General features: G+C 44.0%; 2 long non-coding RNA genes across 3 annotated transcripts; both read left to right on the top strand.

Annotated features, from left to right (window-relative positions):
- The first annotated feature begins 11,796 nt into the window (after positions 1–11,796).
- Positions 11,797–23,576, top strand: LOC135535231 (uncharacterized). 2 transcript variants are annotated; one of them, XR_010454831.1, is made up of 4 exons: positions 11,797–11,878; positions 12,805–12,953; positions 20,564–20,738; positions 23,430–23,576. It is a non-coding gene; the product is annotated as an uncharacterized LOC135535231 (long non-coding RNA). The 2 variants fall into 2 exon arrangements; XR_010454832.1 differs by lacking the exons at positions 11,797–11,878; positions 12,805–12,953 and adding an exon at positions 13,000–13,039.
- Positions 23,577–23,972: 396 nt separating this feature from the next.
- On the top strand, positions 23,973–25,755 carry LOC135535232 (uncharacterized). Its single transcript, XR_010454833.1, has 3 exons — positions 23,973–24,030; positions 24,401–24,570; positions 25,444–25,755. It is a non-coding gene; the product is annotated as an uncharacterized LOC135535232 (long non-coding RNA).
- The last annotated feature ends 1,085 nt before the right edge of the window (positions 25,756–26,840 follow it).

The raw sequence follows: 26,840 nt of genomic DNA on the forward strand, positions 1-26,840 counted from the left end.
CTCTATTGAAAAACAAAGTCTTGTTCTGCACAAAGTCACATTAGTTCTCCTCTATTGAAAAACAACAGCTTGTTCTGCACAAAGCCCTTCGTGCTCCAGTCATGTGATACGGTCCCAAAAGGGGCATACTTTCCTCCATACTTTCTACATGGTGTTAGTTGTTTAAGTTTACACTGAATGTGTTTTTCCCCTAGAGTTTTATTTGACACTGTACGGCCTTAGGCTGCATGAAAGAAAACAACAACACTTTGGCAGCCCGCCCTAGAATTTCATATGCAGAAAAAAAAACACTGGCTGCCCGCCCTAGAATTTCATATGCAGAAGAAAAAACACTGGCAGCCCGCCCTAGAATTTCATATGCAGAAGAAAAAACACTGGCAGCCCGCCCTAGAATTTCATATGCAGAAGAAAAACACTGGCAGCCCGCCCTAGAATTTCATATGCAGAAGAAAAACACTTTGGCAGCCCGCCCTAGAATTTCATATGCAGAAAAGAAACACTTTGGCAGCCCGCCCTAGAATTTCATATGCAGAAAAAAGAAACACTTTGGCAGCCCGCCTAGAATTTCATATGCAGAAGAAAAACACTGGCAGCCCGCCCTAGAATTTCATATGCAGAAGAAAAACACTGGCAGCCCGCCCTAGAATTTCATATGCAGAAGAAAAACACTGGCAGCCCGCCCTAGAATTTCATATGCAGAAGAAAAACACTGGCAGCCCGCCCTAGAATTTCATATGCAGAAGAAAAACACTGGCAGCCCGCCCTAGAATTTCATATGCAGAAAAAAAAACACTGGCTGCCCGCCCTAGAATTTCATATGCAGAAAAGAAAACACTTTGGCAGCCCGCCCTAGAATTTCATATGCAGAAGAAAAACACTGGCAGCCCGCCCTAGAATTTCATATGCAGAAGAAAAACACTGGCAGCCCGCCCTAGAATTTCATATGCAGAAGAAAAACACTTTGGCAGCCCGCCCTAGAATTTCATATGCAGAAAAGAAACACTTTGGCAGCCCGCCCTAGAATTTCATATGCAGAAAAGAAAACACTTTGGCAGCCCGCCCTAGAATTTCATATGCAGAAGAAAACACTGGCAGCCCGCCCTAGAATTTCATATGCAGAAAAAAAAAAAAACACTGGCAGCCCGCCCTAGAATTTCATATGCAGAAAAAAACACTGGCAGCCTGCCCTAGAATTTCATATGCAGAAAAAAACACTGGCAGCCCGCCCTAGAATTTCATATGCAGAAAAAAAAACACTGGCAGCCCACCCTAGAATTTCATATGCAGAAAAAAACACTGGCAGCCCGCCCTAGAATTTCATATGCAGAAAAAAAAACACTGGCAGCCCACCCTAGAATTTCATATGCAGAAAAAAAAAAACACTGGCAGCCCACCCTAGAATTTCATATGCAGAAAAAAACACTGGCAGCCCACCCTAGAATTTCATATGCAGAAAAAAAACACTGGCAGCCCACCCTAGAATTTCATATGCAGAAAAAAAAACACTGGCAGCCCACCCTAGAATTTCATATGCAGAAAAAAAAAACACTGGCAGCCCACCCTAGAATTTCATATGCAGAAAAAAAAACACTGGCAGCCCACCCTAGAATTTCATATGCAGAAAAAAAAACACTGGCAGCCCACCCTAGAATTTCATATGCAGAAAAAAAAACACTGGCAGCCCGCCCTAGAATTTCATATGCAGAAGAAAAACACTGGCAGCCCGCCCTAGAATTTCATATGCAGAAGAAAAACACTTTGGCAGCCCGCCCTAGAATTTCATATGCAGAAAAGAAACACTTTGGCAGCCCGCCCTAGAATTTCATATGCAGAAAAGAAAACACTTTGGCAGCCCGCCCTAGAATTTCATATGCAGAAGAAAAACACTGGCAGCCCGCCCTAGAATTTCATATGCAGAAAAAAAAACACTGGCAGCCCGCCCTAGAATTTCATATGCAGAAAAAAAACACTGGCAGCCCGCCCTAGAATTTCATATGCAGAAAAAAAAACACTGGCAGCCCGCCCTAGAATTTCATATGCAGAAAAAAACACTGGCAGCCCGCCCTAGAATTTCATATGCAGAAAAAAAACACTGGCAGCCCACCCTAGAATTTCATATGCAGAAAAAAAAAACACTGGCAGCCCACCCTAGAATTTCATATGCAGAAAAAAAAAAACACTGGCAGCCCACCCTAGAATTTCATATGCAGAAAAAAACACTGGCAGCCCACCCTAGAATTTCATATGCAGAAAAAAAAACACTGGCAGCCCACCCTAGAATTTCATATGCAGAAAAAAAAACACTGGCAGCCCACCCTAGAATTTCATATGCAGAAAAAAAAAAAATGGCAGCCCACCCTAGAATTTCATATGCAGAAAAAAAAAAACACTGGCAGCCCACCCTAGAATTTCATATGCAGAAAAAAACACTGGCAGCCCACCCTAGAATTTCATATGCAGAAAAAACACTGGCAGCCCACCCTAGAATTTCATATGCAGAAAAAAAAACACTGGCAGCCCACCCTAGAATTTCATATGCAGAAAAAAAAACACTGGCAGCCCGCCCTAGAATTTCATATGCAGAAGAAAAACACTGGCAGCCCGCCCTAGAATTTCATATGCAGAAGAAAAACACTTTGGCAGCCCGCCCTAGAATTTCATATGCAGAAAAGAAACACTTTGGCAGCCCGCCCTAGAATTTCATATGCAGAAAAGAAAACACTTTGGCAGCCCGCCCTAGAATTTCATATGCAGAAGAAAACACTGGCAGCCCGCCCCTAGAATTTCATATGCAGAAAAAAAAAAACACTGGCAGCCCGCCCTAGAATTTCAATGCAGAAAAAAAACACTGGCAGCCCGCCCTAGAATTTCATATGCAGAAAAAAAACACTGGCAGCCCGCCCAGAATTTCATATGCAGAAAAAAACACTGGCAGCCCGCCCTAGAATTTCATATGCAGAAAAAAACACTGGCAGCCCGCCCAGAATTTCATATGCAGAAAAAAACACTGGCAGCCCACCCTAGAATTTCATATGCAGAAAAAAAAACTGGCAGCCCACCCTAGAATTTCATATGCAGAAAAAAAAAAAAAAACACTGGCAGCCCACCCTAGAATTTCATATGCAGAAAAAAACACTGGCAGCCCACCCTAGAATTTCACAGAAAAAAACACTGGCAGCCCACCCTAGAATTTCATATGCAGAAAAAAAACACTGGCAGCCCACCCTAGAATTTCATATGCAGAAAAAAAAAACACTGGCAGCCCACCCTAGAATTTCATATGCAGAAAAAAAACACTGGCAGCCCACCCTAGAATTTCATATGCAGAAAAAAAAAACACTGGCAGCCCACCCTAGAATTTCATATGCAGAAAAAAACACTGGCAGCCCATAGAATTTCATATGCAGAAAAAAAACACTGGCAGCCCACCCTAGAATTTCATATGCAGAAAAAAAAAACACTGGCAGCCCACCCTAGAATTTCATATGCAGAAAAAAAAAACACTGGCAGCCCACCCTAGAATTTCATATGCAGAAAAAAACACTGGCAGCCCACCCTAGAATTTCATATGCAGAAAAAAAACACTGGCAGCCCACCCTAGAATTTCATATGCAGAAAAAAAACACTGGCAGCCCACCCTAAATTTCAATGCAAAAAAACACTGGCAGCCCACCCTAGAATTTCATATGCAGAAAAAAACACTGGCAGCCCGCCCTAGAATTTCATATGCAGAAGAAAACACTGGCAGCCCGCCCTAGAATTTCATATGCAGAAGAAAAACACTTTGGCAGCCCGCCCTAGAATTTCATATGCAGAAAAGAAACACTTTGGCAGCCCGCCCTAGAATTTCATATGCAGAAAAGAAAACACTTTGGCAGCCCGCCCTAGAATTTCATATGCAGAAGAAAAACACTGGCAGCCCGCCCTAGAATTTCATATGCAGAAAAAAAAACTGGCAGCCCGCCCTAGAATTTCATATGCAGAAAAAAAACACTGGCAGCCCGCCCTAGAATTTCATATGCAGAAAAAAAACACTGGCAGCCCGCCCTAGAATTTCATATGCAGAAAAAAAAAAACACTGGCAGCCCGCCCTAGAATTTCATATGCAGAAAAAAAAACACTGGCAGCCCGCCCTAGAATTTCATATGCAGAAAAAAAAACACTGGCAGCCCACCCTAGAATTTCATATGCAGAAAAAAAAAACACTGGCAGCCCACCCTAGAATTTCATATGCAGAAAAAAAAAACACTGGCAGCCCACCCTAGAATTTCATATGCAGAAAAAAAAACACTGGCAGCCCACCCTAGAATTTCATATGCAGAAAAAAAAAAAACACTGGCAGCCCACCCTAGAATTTCATATGCAGAAAAAAAAAAACACTGGCAGCCCACCCTAGAATTTCATATGCAGAAAAAAACACTGGCAGCCCACCCTAGAATTTCATATGCAGAAAAAAAAAACACTGGCAGCCCACCCTAGAATTTCATATGCAGAAAAAAACACTGGCAGCCCACCCTAGAATTTCATATGCAGAAAAAAAAACACTGGCAGCCCACCCTAGAATTTCATATGCAGAAAAAAAACACTGGCAGCCCACCCTAGAATTTCATATGCAGAAAAAAAACACTGGCAGCCCACCCTAGAATTTCATATGCAGAAAAAAACACTGGCAGCCCACCCTAGAATTTCATATGCAGAAAAAAAAAACACTGGCAGCCCGCCCTAGAATTTCATATGCAGAAAAAAACACTGGCAGCCCACCCTAGAATTTCATATGCAGAAGAAAACACTGGCAGCCCGCCCTAGAATTTCATATGCAGAAAAAAAACACTGGCAGCCCGCCCTAGAATTTCATATGCAGAAAAAAAAACACTGGCAGCCCGCCCTAGAATTTCATATGCAGAAACAAAAACACTGGCAGCCCGCCCTAGAATTTCATATGCAGAAACAAAAACACTGGCAGCCCACCCTAGAATTTCATATGCAGAAGAAAAACACTGGCAGCCCGCCCTAGAATTTCATATGCAGAAACAAAAACACTGGCAGCCCGCCCTAGAATTTCATATGCAGAAACAAAAACACTGGCAGCCCACCCTAGAATTTCATATGCAGAAGAAAAACACTGGCAGCCCACCCTAGAATTTCATATGCAGAAGAAAAACACTGGCAGCCCGCCCTAGAATTTCATATGCAGAAACAAAAACACTGGCAGCCCGCCCTAGAATTTCATATGCAGAAAAAAAAACACTGGCAGCCCGCCCTAGAATTTCATATGCAGAAAAAAAAACACTGGCAGCCCGCCCTAGAATTTCATATGCAGAAAAAAAAAAACACTGGCAGCCCACCCTAGAATTTCATATGCAGAAAAAAAACACTGGCAGCCCGCCCTAGAATTTCATATGCAGAAAAAAAAACACTGGCAGCCCGCCCTAGAATTTCATATGCAGAAAAAAAAACACTGGCAGCCCGCCCTAGAATTTCATATGCAGAAACAAAAACACTGGCAGCCCGCCCTAGAATTTCATATGCAGAAGAAAAAACACTGGCAGCCCACCCTAGAATTTCATATGCAGAAGAAAAAACACTGGCAGCCCGCCCTAGAATTTCATATGCAGAAGCAAAAAATCCTGAAAGGGAAATAGGTTGAGACGTAACCTGACTCTGCCCTATCGCTCTCCTGTTGAGCAGACACAGTGGAGTTGGTGAGAGAGCTGGTTACCATGGCGTCCAGAGACAGAGTCAAAGCTGTACGAGGCCTTCCTGTAAGTCTGGGGGAGCGCAGAAACATCAGGTAAACACACGTTATGACGCATTCAACTACTTTACACAGAGACAAACCAACCTGTTACGGGCTCATATCCACCAAGAGTCTCAGAGTAGCAGTACTGATCTCGGATCAGTTTAGCCTTCTTTTTTTTGTTGATAATAATGAATAAGACTATATGGACAGGTCTCAGATCAGCATTTAAAGGTCCTGGTCTGTTACAGTATTCTCTCACTAATTGTCTCTCTGTCGAGCAGCAGTACTGATCTTGAATCAGTTTAGCCTTTTAGATCATAATGAATAAGACTATATAGACAGATCTCAGATCAGCACTTAAAAGTCCTGGTCTGTTACAGTAGTCTCTCTAGAATGCGTCTCAAATAGCAGCCTATTCCCTATATATATATATATATATGCACTACCTCTGACCTTATATATATATATATATATACATATATATATAGTGCACTGCTTCTGACCTGAGCCCACATTGAGCCTATTTACATCTATCTAGCATTATCTCAGGTGTACTGTATTTGAGAAGTGTGTATGTGTGTGTGTGTGTGGTCAGCTGTTTGTTCACCTGCCCGCAATTGCTAATTACCCATCCGCAACCGGCTGACCATATGCTATAAAGATCTGAGGCCTTTATTTGACAGGGGGCTGCAGGATTTCTTTTGATTTAGAAATGCTTCTGCTTATGATTTTTAACATTTTTGGTAGTCTGTTTGGCTTTTTTTCTACTGTGTTATTGACTTGTTTATTGTTTACTCCATGTGTAACTCTGTGTTGTCTGTTCACACTGCTATGCTCTATCTTGGCCAGGTCGCAGTTGCAAATGAGATCTTGTTCTCAACTAGCCTACCTGGTTAAATAAAGGTGTTCTCAACTGGCCTACCTAGTTAAATAAAGGTGTTCTCAACTAGCCTACCTGGTTAAATAAAGGTGTTCTCAACTAGCCTACCTGGTTAAATAAAGGTGTTCTCAACTAGCCTACCTGGTTAAATAAAGGTGTTCTCAACTGGCCTACCTGGTTAAATAAAGGTGTTCTCAACTAGCCTACCTGGTTAAATAAAGGTGTTCTCAACTAGCCTACCTGGTTAAATAAAGGTGTTCTCAACTAGCCTACCTGGTTAAATAAAGGTGTTCTCAACTAGCCTACCTGGTTAAATAAAGGTGTTCTCAACTAGCCTACCTGGTTAAATAAAGGTGTTCTCAACTAGCCTACCTGGTTAAATAAAGGTGTTCTCAACTAGCCTACCTGGTTAAATAAAGGTGTTCTCAACTAGCCTACCTGGTTAAATAAAGGTGTTCTCAACTAGCCTACCTGGTTAAATAAAGGTGTTCTCAACTAGCCTACCTGGTTAAATAAAGGTGTTCTCAACTAGTCTACCTGGTTAAATAAAGGTGTTCTCAACTAGTCTACCTGGTTAAATAAAGGTGTTCTCAACTAGCTTACCTGGTTAAATAAAGGTGTTCTCAACTAGCCGACCTGGTTAAATAAAGGTGTTCTCAACTAGCCTACCTGGCTAAATAAAGGTGTTCTCAACTAGCCTACCTGATTAAATATAGCTGAAATAAAAATAAACAATAAAGTCAACTTGTCTATAATTACATACATGCAGCTTCTCTTCTGTCATTATATGTTCTCCTAGAGGACTAAATAAACCCTCACTCACCAAAATAATGTCATAGATAGATAGAATGCTTCAATATAAACTCAGCAAAAAAATAAACATCCTCTCACTGTCAACTGCGTTTTATTTTCAGTAAACTTAACATGTGTAAATATTTGTATGGGCATAAACAAGATTCAACAACTGAGACGTAAACTGAACAAGTTCCACAGAGTTGTGACTAACAGAAATGGAATAATGTGTCCCTGAACAAAGGGGGGGGGGGCAAAATTAACAGTAACTGTCAGTATCTGGTGTGGCCACCAGCTGCATTAAGTACTGCAGTGCATCTCCTCCTCATGGACTGCACCAGATTTGCCAGTTCTTGCTGTGAGATGTTACCCTACTCTTCCACCAAGGCACCAGCAAGTTCCCAGACATTTCTGGGAGGAATGGCCCTAGCCCTCACCCTCCGATCCAACAGGTCCCAGATGTGCTCAATGGGATTGAGATCTGGGCTCTTCGCTGGCCATGGCAGTACACTGACATTCCTGTCTTGCAGGAAATCACGCACAGAATGAGCAGTATGGCTGGTGGCATTGTCAAGGGTACCACATGAGGGAGGAAGATGTCTTCCCTGTTACACACAGCATTGAGATTGCCTGCAATGACAACAAGCTCAGTCCGATGATGCTGTGACACACTGCACCAGACCATGACGGACCCTCCACCTCCTAATCGATCCCGCTCCAGTGTACAGGCCTCGGTGGAACGCTCATTCCTTCTACGATAAACGCTAATCCAACCATGACCCCTGGTGAGACAAAACCCCAACTTGTCAGTGAAGTGTACTTTTTGCCAGTCCTGTCTGGTCCAGCGACGGTGGGTTTGTGCCCGTAGGCGCCTCTGTTGCCGGTGATGTCTGGTGAGGACCTGCCTTTCAACAGGCCTACAAGCCCTCAGTCCAGCCTCTCTCAGCCTATTGCGGACAGTCTGAGCACCGATGGAGGGATTCAGACCCCTTCCCCCTTTTTCCACATTTTCCATTTTCTAAAATTGATTAAATCGTTCATCAATCTACACACATAATGACAAAGCAATTAAAAAAAAATAAAAAATCTAAAACTAAAATAATACATTTTCATAAGTATTCAGACCCTTTACTCAGTACTTTGTTGAAGCACCTTTGACAGCGATTACAGCCTTGAGTCTTCTTGGGTATGACGCTACAAGCTTGGCACACCTGTATTTGGGGAGTTTCTCTCATTCTTCTTTGCAGATTCTCTCAAGCTCTGTCAGGTTGGAAGGGGAGCGTTGCTGCACAGAGATGTTCGATCGGGTTCAAGTCCGGGCTCTGGCTGGGCCACTCAAGGACATTTAGAGACTTGTCCCGAAGCCACTCCTGTGTTGTCTTGGCTGTGTGCTTTGGGTCGTTGTCCTGTTGGAAGGTGAACCTTCGCCCCAGTCTGAGGTCCTGAACACTCTGGAGCAGGTTTTCATCAAGGATCTCTGTACTTTGCTCCGTTCATCTTTCCCTCGATCCTGACTTGTCTCCCAGTCCCTACCGCTGAAAAACATCCCCACAGCATGATGCTGCCACCACTGTGCTTCACCGTACAGATGGTGCCAGGTTCCCTCCAGATGTGATGCTTGGCATTCAGGCCAAAGAGTTCAATCTTAGTTTCATCAGACCAGAGAATCTTGTTTCTCATGGTCTGAGAGTCCTTTAGGTGCTTTTTGGCAAACTCCATGCGGGCTGTCATGTGCCTTTTACTGAGGAGTGGCTTCCGTCTGGCCACTCTACCATAATGGCCTGATTGGTGGAGTGCTGCAGAGATGGTTGTCCTTCTGGAAGGTTCTCCCATCTCCACAGAGGAACTCTGGAGCTCTGACAGAGTGATCATTGGGTTCTTGGTCACCTCCCTGACCAAGGCCCTTCTCCCCTGATTCCTCGGTTTGGCCTGGCGGCCAGGTCTAGGAAGAGTCTTGGTGGTTCCAAACATATTCAATTTACGAATGATGGAAGCCACTGTGTTCTTGCGGACCTTTAATGCTGCAGAAATGTTTTGGTACCCTTCCCCAGATCTGTGCCTCGACACAATCCTGTCTTGGAGCTCTACGGACAATTCCTTCTACCACAACATGGCTTGTTTTTTTTCTCTGACATGCTCTGTCAACTGTAGGACCTCAAGCTTGATGTAGTCATTGCGTGCTAGAAATATGGGACTAAATACTCAACTTTAAACTACTTTAAGACACATATAAGTGAATTTGTCCCAATACTTTTGGTCCCCTAATATGGGAGGACTATGTACAAGAAGTGTTGTAATATCTAAACGGGTCACCCAATATGGATGAAAATACCCTCAAATTAAAGCTGACAGTCTGCACGTTAACCTCATAGTCATTGTATCATTTCAAAGTGCTGGAGTACAGAACCAGAACAATAAACAATATGGCCCGATGCCTTTTGGAGCTCACTGTAAATTGCACAAGAATGATACATTTATGCATTTTTTTTAACGGAGGGCCTATTGGTTTCTCTCAATTCAACCCGCCCGCCACCCACCTGCCCGATATGAACGCTATATGTAATGACCCAAAACCCACCCGCCCTGCAGATATAACTGTCTGGGTCAAATGTCTCATCACTACTGTGTGTTTCCAGGTGCCGTGTCTTAGCAGAGAAGTTCTCCAGGAGGAGTCTAGAGAGAACAAGCTGCACTGACTGTTGGGAGCAGATGTCACTGGTCAGAACCCATGTCCTGTAGTAGTCACTAGATAGACATGTTAGAGAGGACACTGGTCAGAACCCATGACCTGTAGTAGTCACTAGATAGACATGTTAGAGAGGATACTGGTCAGAACCCATATCCTGTAGTAGTCACTAGATAGACATGTTAGAGAGGACACTGGTCAGAACCCATGTCCTGTAGTAGTCACTAGATAGACATGTTAGAGAGGATACTGGTCAGAACCCATGTCCTGTAGTAGTCACTAGATAGACATGTTAGAGAGGACACTGGTCAGAACCCATGTCCTGTAGTAGTCACTAGATAGACATGTTAGAGAGGATACTGGTCAGAACTCATGTCCTGTAGTAGTCACTAGATAGACATGTTAGAGAGAGGACACTGGTCAGAACCCATGTCCTGTAGTAGTCACTAGATAGACATGTTAGAGAGGATACTGGTCAGAACCCATGTCCTGTAGTAGTCACTAGATAGACATGTTAGAGAGGACACTGGTCAGAACCCATGTCCTGTAGTAGTCACTAGATAGACATGTTAGAGAGGACACAGGTCACAACCCATATTCTGTAGTAGTCACTAGATAGACATGTTAGAGAGGACACTGGTCAGAACCCATGTCCTGTAGTAGTCACTAGATAGACATGTTAGAGAGGACACTGGTCAGAACCCATATCCTGTAGTAGTCACTAGATAGACATGTTAGAGAGGACACTGGTCAGAACCCATATCCTGTAGTAGTCACTAGATAGACATGTTAGAGAGGACACTGGTCACAACCCATGTCCTGTAGTAGTCACTAGATAGACATGTTAGAGAGGACACTGGTCACAACCCATATCCTGTAGTAGTCACTAGATAGACATGTTAGAGAGGACACTGGTCACAACCCATGTCCTGTAGTAGTCACTAGATAGACATGTTAGAGAGGACACTGGTCACAACCCATATCCTGTAGTAGTCACTAGATAGACATGTTAGAGAGGACACTGGTCACAACCCATATCCTGTAGTAGTCACTAGATAGACATGTTAGAGAGGACACAGGTCACAACCCATATTCTGTAGTAGTCACTAGATAGACATGTTAGAGAGGACACTGGTCAGAACCCATGTCCTGTAGTAGTCACTAGATAGACATGTTAGAGAGGACACTGGTCAGAACCCATATCCTGTAGTAGTCACTAGATAGACATGTTAGAGAGGACACTGGTCAGAACCCATATCCTGTAGTAGTCACTAGATAGACATGTTAGAGAGGACACTGGTCACAACCCATGTCCTGTAGTAGTCACTAGATAGACATGTTAGAGAGGACACTGGTCACAACCCATATCCTGTAGTAGTCACTAGATAGACATGTTAGAGAGGACACTGGTCACAACCCATATCCTGTAGTAGTCACTAGATAGACATGTTAGAGAGGACACTGGTTAGAACCCATATTCTGTAGTAGTCACTAGATAGACATGTCTCTGTCTCTCCCAGTCTGTTCGTAGGTGCAGCAGTGTGGTGTTTCTCAGACAGTCTCTCTCTCTGTGGCGCGGTTCTCTGAGGAGATCAGTGGAAGATTTGGTTCTGCTGTCCTCTGCTACTTCCTGTTTCTAAGATGGCTGCTCCTCTTCAACCTCCTCTCCTCCCTCCTCAACCTCTCCTTCATCACGTTGCCGTGGGCGCTGCTTGGCACCGACACTCAGGGCGCCGGGGCAACTGCCGGGTTCAGGGGACTGGAGCTCCTCACTGGAGTGGTGAGTGGACACACTGACACGGACACATGTAGGATACACAGACACACAAATACACACTGTTTTAAAGATGCAGTAACTAAGTCTAAAGTGTCATCTGTCTGCCTGCCTGTCTCTCTCTTTCTCTCTCTCTCACCCTGTCTCTCTCCCTGTCTCTCTCTCTCTTCCTCTCTCCCTGCCTCTGTCTGTTTGTCTGCCTCTCCATACCTCTCTCCCTGCCTCTCTCTCTCTTCCTATCTCCCTGCCTCTGTCTGTTTATCTGCCTCTCCATACCTCTCTCCCCGTCTCTCTCCCTGTCTCTCTCTCTTCCTCTCTCCCTGCCTCTGTCTGTTTGTCTGCCTCTCCATACCTCTCTCCCTGTCTCTCTCTCTCTCTCTCCCTGTCTCTCTCCCTGTCTCTCTCTCCCTGTCTCTCTCTTCTACTCTCCCTGCCTCTGTCTGTTTGTCTGCCTCTCCATACCTCTCTCACTGCCTCTTCATATCTCTCTCCCCGTCTCTCTCTCTCTCCCTGTCTCTCTCCCTGTCTCTCTGTCCCTGTCTCTCTCTCCCTGTCTCTCTCTCCCTGTCTCTCTGTCTTCCTGTCTCTCTCTCTCTTCCACTCTCCCTGCCTCTGTCTGTTTGTCTGCCTCTCCATACCTCTCTCACTGCCTCTCCATACCTCTCTCCCTGTCTATCTCTCTCTCCCTGTCTCTCTCTCTCTTCCTCTCTCCCTGTCTATCTCCCTGTCTCTCTCTCTCTTCCTCTCTCCCTGCCTCTGTCTGTTTGTCTGCCTCTCCATACCTCTCTCCCTGCCTCTCTCTCTCTTCCTTTCTCCCTGCCTCTGTCTGTTTGTCTGCCTCTCCATACCTCTCTCCCTGTCTCTCTCTCCCTGCCTCTTTCCGTGTGTGTGTGTGTGTGTGTGTGTGTGTGTGTGTGTGTGTGTGTGTGCAGGGGTGGTTCAACGTGTCCTTGCTGTACTATGGTGTCTACAGCAGTAACAGTGTGCTGAGTGGAGGCCAGTCTAGTTATAACATCCAGCTTGCTTACCTCTTCACCATCACCTCCTACATGCTGCTCTGTGGAGCCTCAGTCATATACAGGTAGTTCTGTCTGTCTGTCTGTCTGTCTGTCTGTCTGTCTGTCTTACCTCCTACATGCTGCTCTGTGGAGCCTCAGTCATATACAGGTAGTACTGTCTGTCTGTCTGTCTGTCTGTCTGTCTGTCTGTCTGTCTGTCTGGTTTACCTCCTACATGCTGCTCTGTAGAGCCAGCTACTCTTCTTGGGGTTTATTATGGATCCCCATTAGTTCCTGTCAAGGCAGCAGCTACTCTTCCTGGGGTTTATTATGGATCCCCATTAGTTCCTGCCAAGGCAGCAGCTACTCTTCCTGGGGTTTATTATGGATCCACATTAGTTCCTGCCAAGGCAGCAGCTACTCTTCCTGGGGTTTATTATGGATCCCCATTAGTTCCTGTCAAGGCAGCAGCTACTTTTCTGCCTTGGCTGTACCTCCATAATATCTGTCATAATCACACCAGACAGGGAACAGCTGGCTCTGGTCTACTGTCCCCTCCTGCTCTCCCCACTCAGATTTTTTTTGCCAGTGAGATGTCTGGCCCTGAGGCACCCTCCGCAGGGCGGGGCCAATAAGTAGACCGCAGTGGCCCCGCCCCGGTCAGAAAAAAAAACAAGGGAATGGGGTGTCTCGCTTTCTCTACCGTCCCTGGCGTCTACACAGTAAACAAATAAACAACTGACTTTCAGCCTGTAGGGAAGGACATTCAACATGTATAGCACTGACACAAATGACTGATCATATGGAGGAACAGTCAGCATGACAGATAGTATGGAGGAACAGTCAGCATGACAGATATTATGGAGGAGCAGTCAGCATGACAGATATTATAGAGGAACAGTCAGCATGACAGATATTATGGAGGAGCAGTCAGCATGACAGATATTATAGAGGAACAGTCCGCATGCCAGATATTATAGAGGATCAGTCAGTCAGCATGACAGATAATATGGAGGAACAGTCAGCATGACAGATAATATGGAGGAACAGTCAGCATGACAGATATTATAGAGGATCAGTCAGTCAGCATGACAGATATTATGGAGGAACAGTCAGCATGCCAGATATTATGGAGGAACAGTCAGCATGACAGATAGTATGGAGGAACAGTCAGCATGACAGATAATATGGAGGAACAGTCAGCATGACAGATAATATGGAGGAACAGTCAGCATGCCAGATATTATAGAGGATCAGTCAGTCAGCATGACAGATAATATGGAGGAACAGTCAGCATGCCAGATATTATGGAGGAACAGTCAGCATGACAGATATTATAGAGGAACAGTCAGTCAGCATGCCAGATATTACAGAGGAACAGTCAGTCAGCATGCCAGATAATATGGAGGAACAGTCAGCATGACAGATATTATAGAGGAACAGTCAGCATGACAGATAGTATGGAGGAACAGTCAGCATGACAGATAATATGGAGGAACAGTCAGCATGACAGATATTATAGAGGAACAGTCAGTCAGCATGACAGATAATATGGAGGAACAGTCAGCATGCCAGATAATATGGAGGAACAGTCAGCATGACAGATATTATAGAGGAACAGTCAGCATGACAGATATTATGGAGGAACAGTCAGCATGACAGATATTATGGAGGAACAGTCAGCATGACAGATATTATGGAGGAACAGTCAGCATGACAGATATTATAGAGGAACAGTCAGTCAGCATGACAGATATTATGGAGGAACAGTCAGCATGACAGATATTATGGAGGAACAGTCAGCATGACAGATATTATAGAGGAACAGTCAGCATGACAGATATTATGGAGGAACAGTCAGCATGACAGATATTATAGAGGAACAGTCAGCATGACAGATATTATGGAGGAGCTGTCAGCATGACAGATATTATAGAAGAACAGTCAGCATGACAGATATTATGGAGGAACAGTCAGCATGACAGATATTATAGAGGAACAGTCAGCATGACAGATATTATGGAGGAGCTGTCAGCATGACAGATAATATGGAGGAACAGTCAGCATGCCAGATATTATGGAGGAACAGTCAGCATGACAGATAGTATGGAGGAACAGTCAGCATGACAGATAGTATGGAGGAACAGTCAGCATGACAGATAGTATGGAGGAACAGTCAGCATGACAGATAGTATGGAGGAACAGTCAGCATGACAGATAGTATGGAGGAACAGTCAGCATGACAGATATTATGGAGGAACAGTCAGCATGACAGATAGTATGGAGGAACAGTCAGCATGACAGATAGTATGGAGGAACAGTCAGTCAGCATGACATATATTATGGAGGAACAGTCAGCATGACAGATAATATGGAGGAACAGTCAGCATGACAGATATTATAGAGGAACAGTCAGTCAGCATGACAGATAATATGGAGGAACAGTCAGTCAGCATGACAGATATTATAGAGGAACAGTCAGCATGACAGATAACTACTCTTCCTGGGGTTTATTATGGATCCCCATTAGTTCCTGTCAAGGCAGCACCTACTCTTCCTGGGGTTTATTATGGATCCCCATAAGGTCCTGCCAAGGCAGCAGCTACTCTTCCTGGGGTTTATTATGGATCCCCATTAGTTCCTGTCAAGGCAGCAGCTACTCTTCCTGGGGTTTATTATGGATCCCCATAAGGTCCTGCCAAGGCAGCAGCTACTCTTCCTGGGGTTTATTATGGATCCCCATTAGTTCCTGTCAAGGCAGCAGCTACTCTTCCTGGGGTTTATTATGGATCCCCATTAGTTCCTGCCAAGGCAGCAGCTACTCTTCCTGGGGTTTATTATGGATCCCCATTAGTTCCTGTCAAGGCAGCAGCTACTTTTCTGCCTTGGCTGTACCTCCATAATATCTGTCATAATCACACCAGACAGGGAACAGCTGGCTCTGGTCTACTGTCCCCTCCTGCTCTCCCCACTCAGATTTTTTTTTGCCAGTGAGATGTCTGGCCCTGAGGCACCCCTCCGCAGGGCGGGGCCAATAAGTAGACCGCAGTGGCCCCGCCCCGGTCAGAAAAAACAAGGGAATGGGGTGTCTCGCTTTCTCTACCGTCCCTGGCGTCTACACAGTAAACAAATAAACAACTGACTTTCAGCCTGTAGGGAAGGACATTCAACATGTATAGCACTGACACGAATGACTGATCATATGGAGGAACAGTCAGCATGCCAGATAATATGGAGGAACAGTCAGCATGCCAGATATTATAGAGGAACAGTCAGCATGCCAGATATTATGGAGGAACAGTCAGCATGACAGATATTATGGAGGAACAGTCAGCATGACAGATATTATGGAGGAACAGTCAGTCAGCATAACAGATATTATAGAGGAACAGTCAGCATGACAGATATTATGGAGGAACAGTCAGCATGACAGATATTATGGAGGAACAGTCAGCATGACAGATATTATGGAGGAACAGTCAGTCAGCATAACAGATATTATAGAGGAACAGTCAGCATGACAGATATTATGGAGGAACAGTCAGTCAGCATGACAGATATTATAGAGGAACAGTCAGCATGACAGATATTATAGAGGAACAGTCAGCATGACAGATATTATAGAGGAACAGTCAGCATGACAGATATTATAGAGGAACAGTCAGCATGACAGATATTATGGAGGAACAGTCAGCATGACAGATATTATGGAGGAACAGTCAGTCAGCATAACAGATATTATGGAGGAACAGTCAGCATGACAGATATTATAGAGGAACAGTCAGTCAGCATGACAGATAATATGGAGGAACAGTCAGCATGACAGATATTATGGAGGAACAGTCAGCATAACAGATATTATGGAGGAACAGTCAGCATGACAGATATTATAGAGGAACAGTCAGCATGACAGATATTATGGAGGAACAGTCAGCATGACAGATATTATGGAGGAACAGTCAGCATGACAGATATTATAGAGGAACAGTCAGCATGACAGATAATATGGAGGAACAGTCAGCATGACAGATATTATGGAGGAACAGTCAGCATGACAGATATTATAGAGGAACAGTCAGCATGACAGATATTATAGAGGAACAGTCAGCATGACAGATATTATGGAGGAACAGTCAGCATGCCAGATAATATAGAGGAACAGTCAGTCAGCATGACAGATATTATAGAGGAACAGTCAGTCAGCATGCCAGATAATATGGAGGAACAGTCAGCATGACAGATATTATAGAGGAACAGTCAGTCAGCATGACAGATAATATGGAGGAACAGTCAGTCAGCATGACATAATATGGAGGAACAGTCAGTCAGCATGACAGATATTATGGAGGAACAGTCAGTCAGCATGACAGATAATATGGAGGAACAGTCAGCATGACAGATATTATAGAGGAACAGTCAGTCAGCATGCCAGATAATGTGGAGGAACAGTCAGTCAGCATGCCAGATATTATAGAGGAACAGTCAGTCAGCATGACAGATATTATGGAGGAACAGTCAGCATGCCAGATAATATGGAGGAACAGTCAGCATGCCATATATTATGGAGGAACAGTCAGTCAGCATGACAGATAATATGGAGGAACAGTCAGTCAGCATGACAGATATTATAGAGGAACAGCCAGCATGACAGATAATATGGAGGAACAGTCAGTCAGCATGACAGATATTATAGAGGAACAGTCAGTCAGCATGACAGATATTATAGAGGAACAGTCAGTCAGCATGACAGATATTATAGAGGAACAGTCAGTCAGCATGACAGATAATATGGAGGAACAGTCAACATGCCAGATAATATGGAGGAACAGTCAGTCAGCATGCCAGATATTAAAGAGGAACAGTCAGCATGACAGATATTATGGAGGAACAGTCAGCATGCCAGATAATATAGAGGAACAGTCAGTCAGCATGACAGATATTATAGAGGAACAGTCAGTCAGCATGCCAGATAATATGGAGGAACAGTCAGCATGACAGATATTATAGAGGAACAGTCAGTCAGCATGACAGATAATATGGAGGAACAGTCAGTCAGCATGCCAGATAATATGGAGGAACAGTCAGTCAGCATGACAGATATTATGGAGGAACAGTCAGTCAGCATGACAGATAATATGGAGGAACAGTCAGCATGACAGATATTATAGAGGAACAGTCAGTCAGCATGCCAGATATTATGGAGGAACAGTCAGCATGACAGATATTATAGAGGAACAGTCAGTCAGCATGACAGATAATATGGAGGAACAGTCAGTCAGCATGCCAGATAATATGGAGGAACAGTCAGTCAGCATGACAGATATTATGGAGGAACAGTCAGTCAGCATGCCAGATAATGTGGAGGAACAGTCAGTCAGCATGCCAGATATTATAGAGGAACAGTCAGTCAGCATGACCGATATTATGGAGGAACAGTCAGTCAGCATGACAGATAATATGGAGGAACAGTCAACATGCCAGATAATATGGAGGAACAGTCAGTCAGCATGCCAGATATTAAAGAGGAACAGTCAGCATGACAGATATTATAGAGGAACAGTCAGTCAGCATTACAGATATTATAGAGGAACAGTCAACATGACATATAATATAGAGGAACAGTCAGCATGCCAGATATTATGGAGGAACAGTCAGTCAGCATGACAGATAATATGGAGGAACAGTCAGTCAGCATGACAGATATTATAGAGGAACAGCCAGCATGACAGATAATATGGAGGAACAGTCAGTCAGCATGACAGATAATATGGAGGAACAGTCAACATGCCAGATAATATGGAGGAACAGTCAGTCAGCATGCCAGATATTAAAGAGGAACAGTCAGCATGACAGATATTATAGAGGAACAGTCAGTCAGCATTACAGATATTATAGAGGAACAGTCAACATGACAGATAATATAGAGGAACAGTCAGCATGCCAGATATTATAGAGGAACAGTCAGTCAGCATGACAGATATTATAGAGGAACAGTCAGTCAGCATGACAGATAATATGGAGGAACAGTCAGCATGACAGATAATATGGAGGAACAGTCAGCATGCCAGATATTAAAGAGGAACAGTCAGCATGACAGATATTATAGAGGAACAGTCAGTCAGCATGACAGATAATATGGAGGAACAGTCAGTCAGCATGCCAGATATTAAAGAGGAACAGTCAGCATGACAGATATTATAGAGGAACAGTCAGCATGACAGATATTATAGAGGAACAGTCAGTCAGCATGACAGATAATATGGAGGAACAGTCAGCATGCCAGATAATATGGAGGAACAGTCAGTCAGCATGCCAGATATTAAAGAGGAACAGTCAGCATGACAGATATTATAGAGGAACAGTCAGTCAGCATTACAGATATTATAGAGGAACAGTCAACAAAACAGATAATATAGAGGAACAGTCAGCATGCCAGATATTATAGAGGAACAGTCAGTCAGCATGACAGATAATATGGAGGAACAGTCAACATGCCAGATAATATGGAGGAACAGTCAGTCAGCATGCCAGATATTAAAGAGGAACAGTCAGCATGACAGATATTATAGAGGAACAGTCAGTCAGCATTACAGATATTATAGAGGAACAGTCAACATGACAGATAATATAGAGGAACAGTCAGCATGCCAGATATTATAGAGGAACAGTCAGTCAGCATGACAGATATTATAGAGGAACAGTCAGTCAGCATGACAGATAATATGGAGGAACAGTCAGCATGACAGATAATATGGAGGAACAGTCAGCATGCCAGATATTAAAGAGGAACAGTCAGCATGACAGATATTATAGAGGAACAGTCAGTCAGCATGACAGATAATATGGAGGAACAGTCAGTCAGCATGCCAGATATTAAAGAGGAACAGTCAGCATGACAGATATTATAGAGGAACAGTCAGCATGACAGATATTATAGAGGAACAGTCAGTCAGCATGACAGATAATATGGAGGAACAGTCAGCATGCCAGATAATATGGAGGAACAGTCAGTCAGCATGCCAGATATTAAAGAGGAACAGTCAGCATGACAGATATTATAGAGGAACAGTCAGTCAGCATTACAGATATTATAGAGGAACAGTCAACAAAACAGATAATATAGAGGAACAGTCAGCATGCCAGATATTATAGAGGAACAGTCAGTCAGCATGACAGATATTAAAGAGGAACTGTCCTGTGTGGCTCAGTCGGTAGAGCATGGCGCTTGCAACGCCAAGCGTCGTGGGTTCGATTCCCGCTAGGGCCACCCATATGTAAAAAAAAAAAAAAAAAAAAAAAAAAAAAGTAGTGGCCCCAGCCGACTTGTAAGTCGCTTTGGACAAAAGCGTCTGCTAAATGGGATATATTATTATATATTATATTATTATATATTATATATTATTATATGGAACAGTCAGCATGACAGATATTATAGAGGAACAGTCAGTCAGCATGACAGACAATATGGAGGAACAGTCAGCATGACAGATATTATAGAGGCACAGTCTGTGTGTGTGTGTGTGTGTGTGTGTGTGTGTGTGTGTGTGTGTGTGTGTGTGTGTGTGTGTGTGTGTGTGTGTGTGTGTGTGTGTGTGTGTGTGTGTGTGTGTGTGTGTGTGTGTGTGTGTGTGTGTGTGTGTGTGTGTGTGTGTGTGTGTGTGTGTGTGTGTGTGTGTGTGTGTGTGTTGAGCAGCATGGCAGGGTGTCTCCAGACTGGTGTTGTGGCGTCAGGTGGAGCAGCCCAGAGACCTGGCTCTCTGTCTGGAAGAGGAGATGACTACTGGAGACTGTTGTGTAGCTGGGACTTCTCTCTGCTGCACCACGCGGACATACACACACACAGGACCAACCTGCTAGTACATCTAAAGGTACACACACACACACACACACACAGGACCAACCTGCTAGTACATCTAAAGGTACACACACACACACACACACACACAGGACCAACCTGCTAGTACATCTAAAGGTACTCACACACACACACACAGGACCAACCTGCTAGTACATCTAAAGGTACTCACACACACACAGGACCAACCTGCTAGTACATCTAAAGGTACTCACACACACACACACACACACATACACACACACAGGACCAACCTGCTAGTACATCTAAAGGTACTCACACACATACACACACACAGGACCAACCTGCTAGTACATCTAAAGGTACTCACACACACACACACACACGTACACACACAGACACACACACACACACACACACATACACACACACACACACACACACACACACACACACACACACGTACACACACACAGAAACAACCTGCTAGTACATCTAAAGGTACACACACACATACACACACACACACACACACACACACACACACACGTACACACACAGACACACACACACACATACATACACACACACACACACAGAAACAACCTGCTAGTATTACTGAAGGTACACACACAAAAACAACCCTGTTGATTTGTATTGAAACCTCCAACTCTGTTGATTTGTATAGAAACCTCCAACTCTGTTAATTTGTATTGAAACCTCCAACTGTTGATTTGTATTGAAACCTCCAACAGTTGATTTGTATTGAAACCTCCAACTGTTAATTTGTATTGAAACCTCTAACTCTGTTGATTTGTATTGAAACCTCTAACTGTTGATTTGTATTGAAACCTCCAACTCTGTTAATTTGTATTGAAACCTCTAACGCTGTTAATTTGTATTGAAACCTCCAACTCTGTTAATTTGTATTGAAACCTCTAACTGTTGATTTGTATTGAAACCTCCAACTCTGTTAATTTGTATTGAAACCTCCAACTCTGTTGATTTGTATTCAAACCTCCAACTCTGTTGATTTGTATTGAAACCTCCAACTCTGTTGATTTGTATAGAAACCTCTAACTCTGTTGATTTGTATTGAAACCTCCAACTCTGTTGATTTGTATAGAAACCTCCAACTCTGTTAATTTGTATTGAAACCTCCAACTGTTGATTTGTATTGAAACCTCCAACTGTTGATTTGTATAGAAACCTCCAACTCTGTTAATTTGTATTGAAACCTCCAACTGTTGATTTGTATTGAAACCTCCAACAGTTGATTTGTATTGAAACCTCCAACTGTTAATTTGTATTGAAACCTCTAACTCTGTTGATTTGTATTGAAACCTCTAACTGTTGATTTGTATTGAAACCTCCAACTCTGTTAATTTGTATTGAAACCTCTAACGCTGTTAATTTGTATTGAAACCTCCAACTCTGTTAATTTGTATTGAAACCTCTAACTGTTGATTTGTATTGAAACCTCCAACTCTGTTAATTTGTATTGAAACCTCCAACTCTGTTGATTTGTATTCAAACCTCCAACTCTGTTGATTTGTATTGAAACCTCCAACTCTGTTGATTTGTATAGAAACCTCTAACTCTGTTGATTTGTATTGAAACCTCCAACTCTGTTGATTTGTATAGAAACCTCCAACTCTGTTAATTTGTATTGAAACCTCCAACTGTTGATTTGTATTGAAACCTCCAACTGTTGATTTGTATTGAAACCTCCAACTCTGTTGATTTGTATAGAAACCCCCAACTCTGTTAATTTGTATTGAAACCTCTAACTCTGTTGATTTGTATTGAAACCTCTAACTGTTGATTTGTATTGAAACCTCCAACTCTGTTAATTTGTATTGAAACCTCCAACTCTGTTGATTTGTATTGAAACCTCTAACGCTGTTCATTTGTATTGAAACCTCCAACTCTGTTAATTTGTATTGAAACCTCTAACTGTTGATTTGTATTGAAACCTCCAACTCTGTTAATTTGTATTGAAACCTCCAACTCTGTTAATTTGTATTGAAACCTCCAACTGTTGATTTGTATTGAAACCTCCAACTGTTGATTTGTATTGAAACCTCCAACTCTGTTAATTTGTATTGAAACCTCCAACTCTGTTAATTTGTATTGAAACCTCCAACTGTTGATTTGTATTGAAACCTCCAACTGTTGATTTGTATTGAAACCTCCAACTCTGTTGATTTGTATAGAAACCCCCAACTCTGTTAATTTGTATTGAAACCTCTAACTCTGTTGATTTGTATTGAAACCTCTAACTGTTGATTTGTATTGAAACCTCCAACTCTGTTAATTTGTATTGAAACCTCCAACTCTGTTGATTTGTATTGAAACCTCTAACGCTGTTCATTTGTATTGAAACCTCCAACTCTGTTAATTTGTATTGAAACCTCTAACTGTTGATTTGTATTGAAACCTCCAACTCTGTTAATTTGTATTGAAACCTCCAACTCTGTTAATTTGTATTGAAACCTCCAACTCTGTTAATTTATATTGAAACCTCCAACCCTGTTGATTTGTATTGAAACCTCTAACGCTGACCTTGTAGCTTGGTTGAGTAGGCTATTGCATGCAAAAGGCATCCTTGGGGGGGCTGGGGGAACAGACAGAATGAAACACACATCCACACACACACACACACACACACACACACACACACACACACACACACACACACACACACACACACACACGCATCTTAATAGCTGTGTTTGTCTAGGAGTCTCTAAGGGAGAGCAGAGTGGAGAGAGAGCTGTCTGTGTCAGACAAGATGAAGGCCTGTCTGGTCCGTCTGTCTGTCTGGCTTCTGTCTGTCTGTCTGGCTGCTGGGGCCTGTGTGGCTGTCTACTACCTCTGTCAACACAACCTGCAGGTCAGTAGCACACACACACACACACAGTTTAATGTGTTGTACTGTCTGGCTGCTGGGGCCTGTGTGGCTGTCTACTACCTCTGTCAACACAACCTGCAGGTCAGTAGCACACACACACACACACACAGTTTAATGTGTTGTACTGTCTGGCTGCTGGGGCCTGTGTGGCTGTCTACTACCTCTGTCAACACAACCTGCAGGTCAGTAGCACACACACACACACACACACACACACACACACACACACACACACACACACACACACAGTTTAATGTGTTGTACTGTCTGGCTGCTGGGGCCTGTGTGGCTGTCTACTACCTCTGTCAACACAACCTGCAGGTCAGTAGCACACACACGCACACACACACACACACAGTTTAATGTGTTGTACTGTCTGGCTGCTGGGGCCTGTGTGGCTGTCTACTACCTCTGTCAACACAACCTGCAGGTCAGTAGCACACACACACACACACACACACACACCCAGTTTAATGTGTTGTACTGTCACCTGGAACTACCTCTGTAAATATGTATGTTTACTGTGTGTGTGTGTGTGTGTGTGTGTGTGTGTGTGTGTGTGTGTGTGTGTGTGTGTGTGTGTGTGTGTGTGGGTCCATGTGATATGTGTGTGTGTGTGTGTGTATGAGTCCATGTGATGTGTGTGTGTGTGATGTGTGTATGGGTCCATGTGATGTGTGTGTGTGTGTGTGGGTCCATGTGATGTGTGTGTGTGTGATGTGTGTATGGGTCCATGTGATATGTGTGTGTGTGTGTGATGTGTGTATGGGTCCATGTGATGTGTGTGTGTGTTCCTCCAGCGTGTGGTAACGTCCCCCAGTCCAGAGGATGTCCTGACAGAGGCCTGGTCTCTGCTGCTGCCTGTAGCAGTGTGTGTCCTCAACACCTTCATATCACTACTCTACACACACACACACCTGCTGGAGCGCTACGATAGCCCACGTACACGCGTCTACGTCACGGTGCTCAGGTAACGCACGCAGTACACACACACACACACACACACACAGTACACACACACACACACAGTACACACACACACACACATACACACACACACAGTACACACACACGCACACAAACAGTACACACACACACACACACAGTACACACAAACAGTACACACACACACACAAACAGTACACACACACACACACACACACACAGAAACAGTACACACACACACACCCACAAACAGTACACACACACACACAGTACACACAAACAGTACACACAACACACACACACACACACACACACACACACACACACACACACACACACACACACACACAAACAGTACACACACACACACGCAGTACACACACACAAACAGTACACACACACACACACACACACACCCACAAACAGTATACACACACCCACGCACACAGTACACAGTGGTAGGTAACATGTTGTTGTCTCTGTGACTGTAACACCCAGACCCTCAGTAGTAGGTAACATGTTGTTGTCTCTGTGACTGTAACACCCCAGACCCTCAGTAGTAGGTAACATGTTGTTGTCTCTGTGACTGTAACACCCAGACCCTCAGTAGTAGGTAACATGTTATTGTCTCTGTGACTGTAACACCCAGACCCTCAGTAGTAGGTAACATGTTATTGTCTCTGTGACTGTAACACCCAGACCCTCAGTAGTAGGTAACATGTTGTTGTCTCTGTGACTGTAACACCCAGACCCTCAGTAGAAGGTAACATGTTATTGTCTCTGTGACTGTAACACTCCAGACCCTCAGTAGTAGGTAACATGTTGTTGTCTCTGTGACTGTAACACCCAGACCCTCAGTAGTAGGTAACATGTTGTTGTCTCTACTCTGTGACTGCAGGAATGCGATGCTGAAGGTGTCTATCCTAGCAGTGTTGTGTTACTACTGGTTAGCGCTGGTCCCCGGCAACGTCCCGGTAAGAACTACTACACACATATTGTCTGAGTCACATACGGCACCCTATTCCCTGTGTAGTGCACTACTTTAGACCAGAGCCCTATTCCCTCTATAGTGCACTACTTTAGACCAGAGCCCTATTCCCTCTATAGTGCACTACTTTAGACCAGAGCCCTATTCCCTATATAGTGCACTACTTTAGACCAGAGCCCTATTCCCTGTATAGTGCACTACTTTAGACCAGAGCCCTATTCCCTGTGTAGTGCACTACTTTAGACCAGAGCACTATTACCTGTGTAGTGCACTACTTTAGACCAGAGCCCTATTCCCTATATAGTGCACTACTTTAGACCAGAGCCCTATTCCCTATATAGTGCACTACTTTAGACCAGAGCCCTATTCCCTGTATAGTGCACTACTTTAGACCAGAGCCTGTCTGTTCCTACAGTGTATCGTGTTGGTCACTACTTTAGACCATGTTGGTCAGGATGTCTGTCTGTCCTACAGTGTCTGTCTGTCTGTCCTGTCCTACAGTGCTGGGAGTCGTATGTTGGTCAGGATGTGTGTCTGTCTGTCCTACAGTGCTGGGAGTCGTATGTTGGTCAGGATGTCTGTCTGTCTGTCCTATGTTGGTTGGTCAGGATGTCTCTGTCTGTCCTACAGTGCTGGGAGTCGTATGTTGGTCAGGATGTCTGTCTGTCTGTCCTACAGTGCTGGGAGTCGTATGTTGGTCAGGATGTCTGTCTGTCCTACAGTGCTGGGAGTCGTATGTTGGTCAGGATGTCTGTCTGTCTGTCCTACAGTGCTGGGAGTCGTATGTTGGTCAGGATGTCTGTCTGTCTGTCCTACAGTGCTGGGAGTCGTATGTTGGTCAGGATGTCTGTCTGTCTGTCCTACAGTGCTGGGAGTCGTATGTTGGTCAGGATGTGTGTCTGTCTGTCCTACAGGCTGGGAGTCGTGTTGGTCAGGATGTGTGTCTGTCTGTCCTACAGTGCTGGGAGTCGTATGTTGGTCTGGGTGTCTGTCTGTCCTACAGTGCTGGGAGTCGTATGTTGGTCAGTGGTCAGGATGTGTGTCTGTCTGTCCTACAGTGCTGGGAGTCGTATGTTGGTCAGGATGTGTGTCTGTCTGTCCTACAGTGCTGGGAGTCGTATGTTGGTCAGGATGTCTGTCTGCCTGTCTGTCTGTCCTACAGTGCTGGGAGTCGTATGTTGGTCAGGATGTCTGTCTGTCTGTCCTACAGTGCTGGGAGTCGTATGTTGGTCAGGATGTCTGTCTGTCTGTCCTACAGTGCTGGGAGTCGTATGTTGGTCAGGATGTGTGTCTGTCTGTCTGTCCTA

This window comes from Oncorhynchus masou, unplaced genomic scaffold (assembly GCF_036934945.1).
Source record: "Oncorhynchus masou masou isolate Uvic2021 unplaced genomic scaffold, UVic_Omas_1.1 unplaced_scaffold_4624, whole genome shotgun sequence".
Classification (NCBI taxonomy): Eukaryota; Metazoa; Chordata; class Actinopteri; order Salmoniformes; family Salmonidae; genus Oncorhynchus; species Oncorhynchus masou.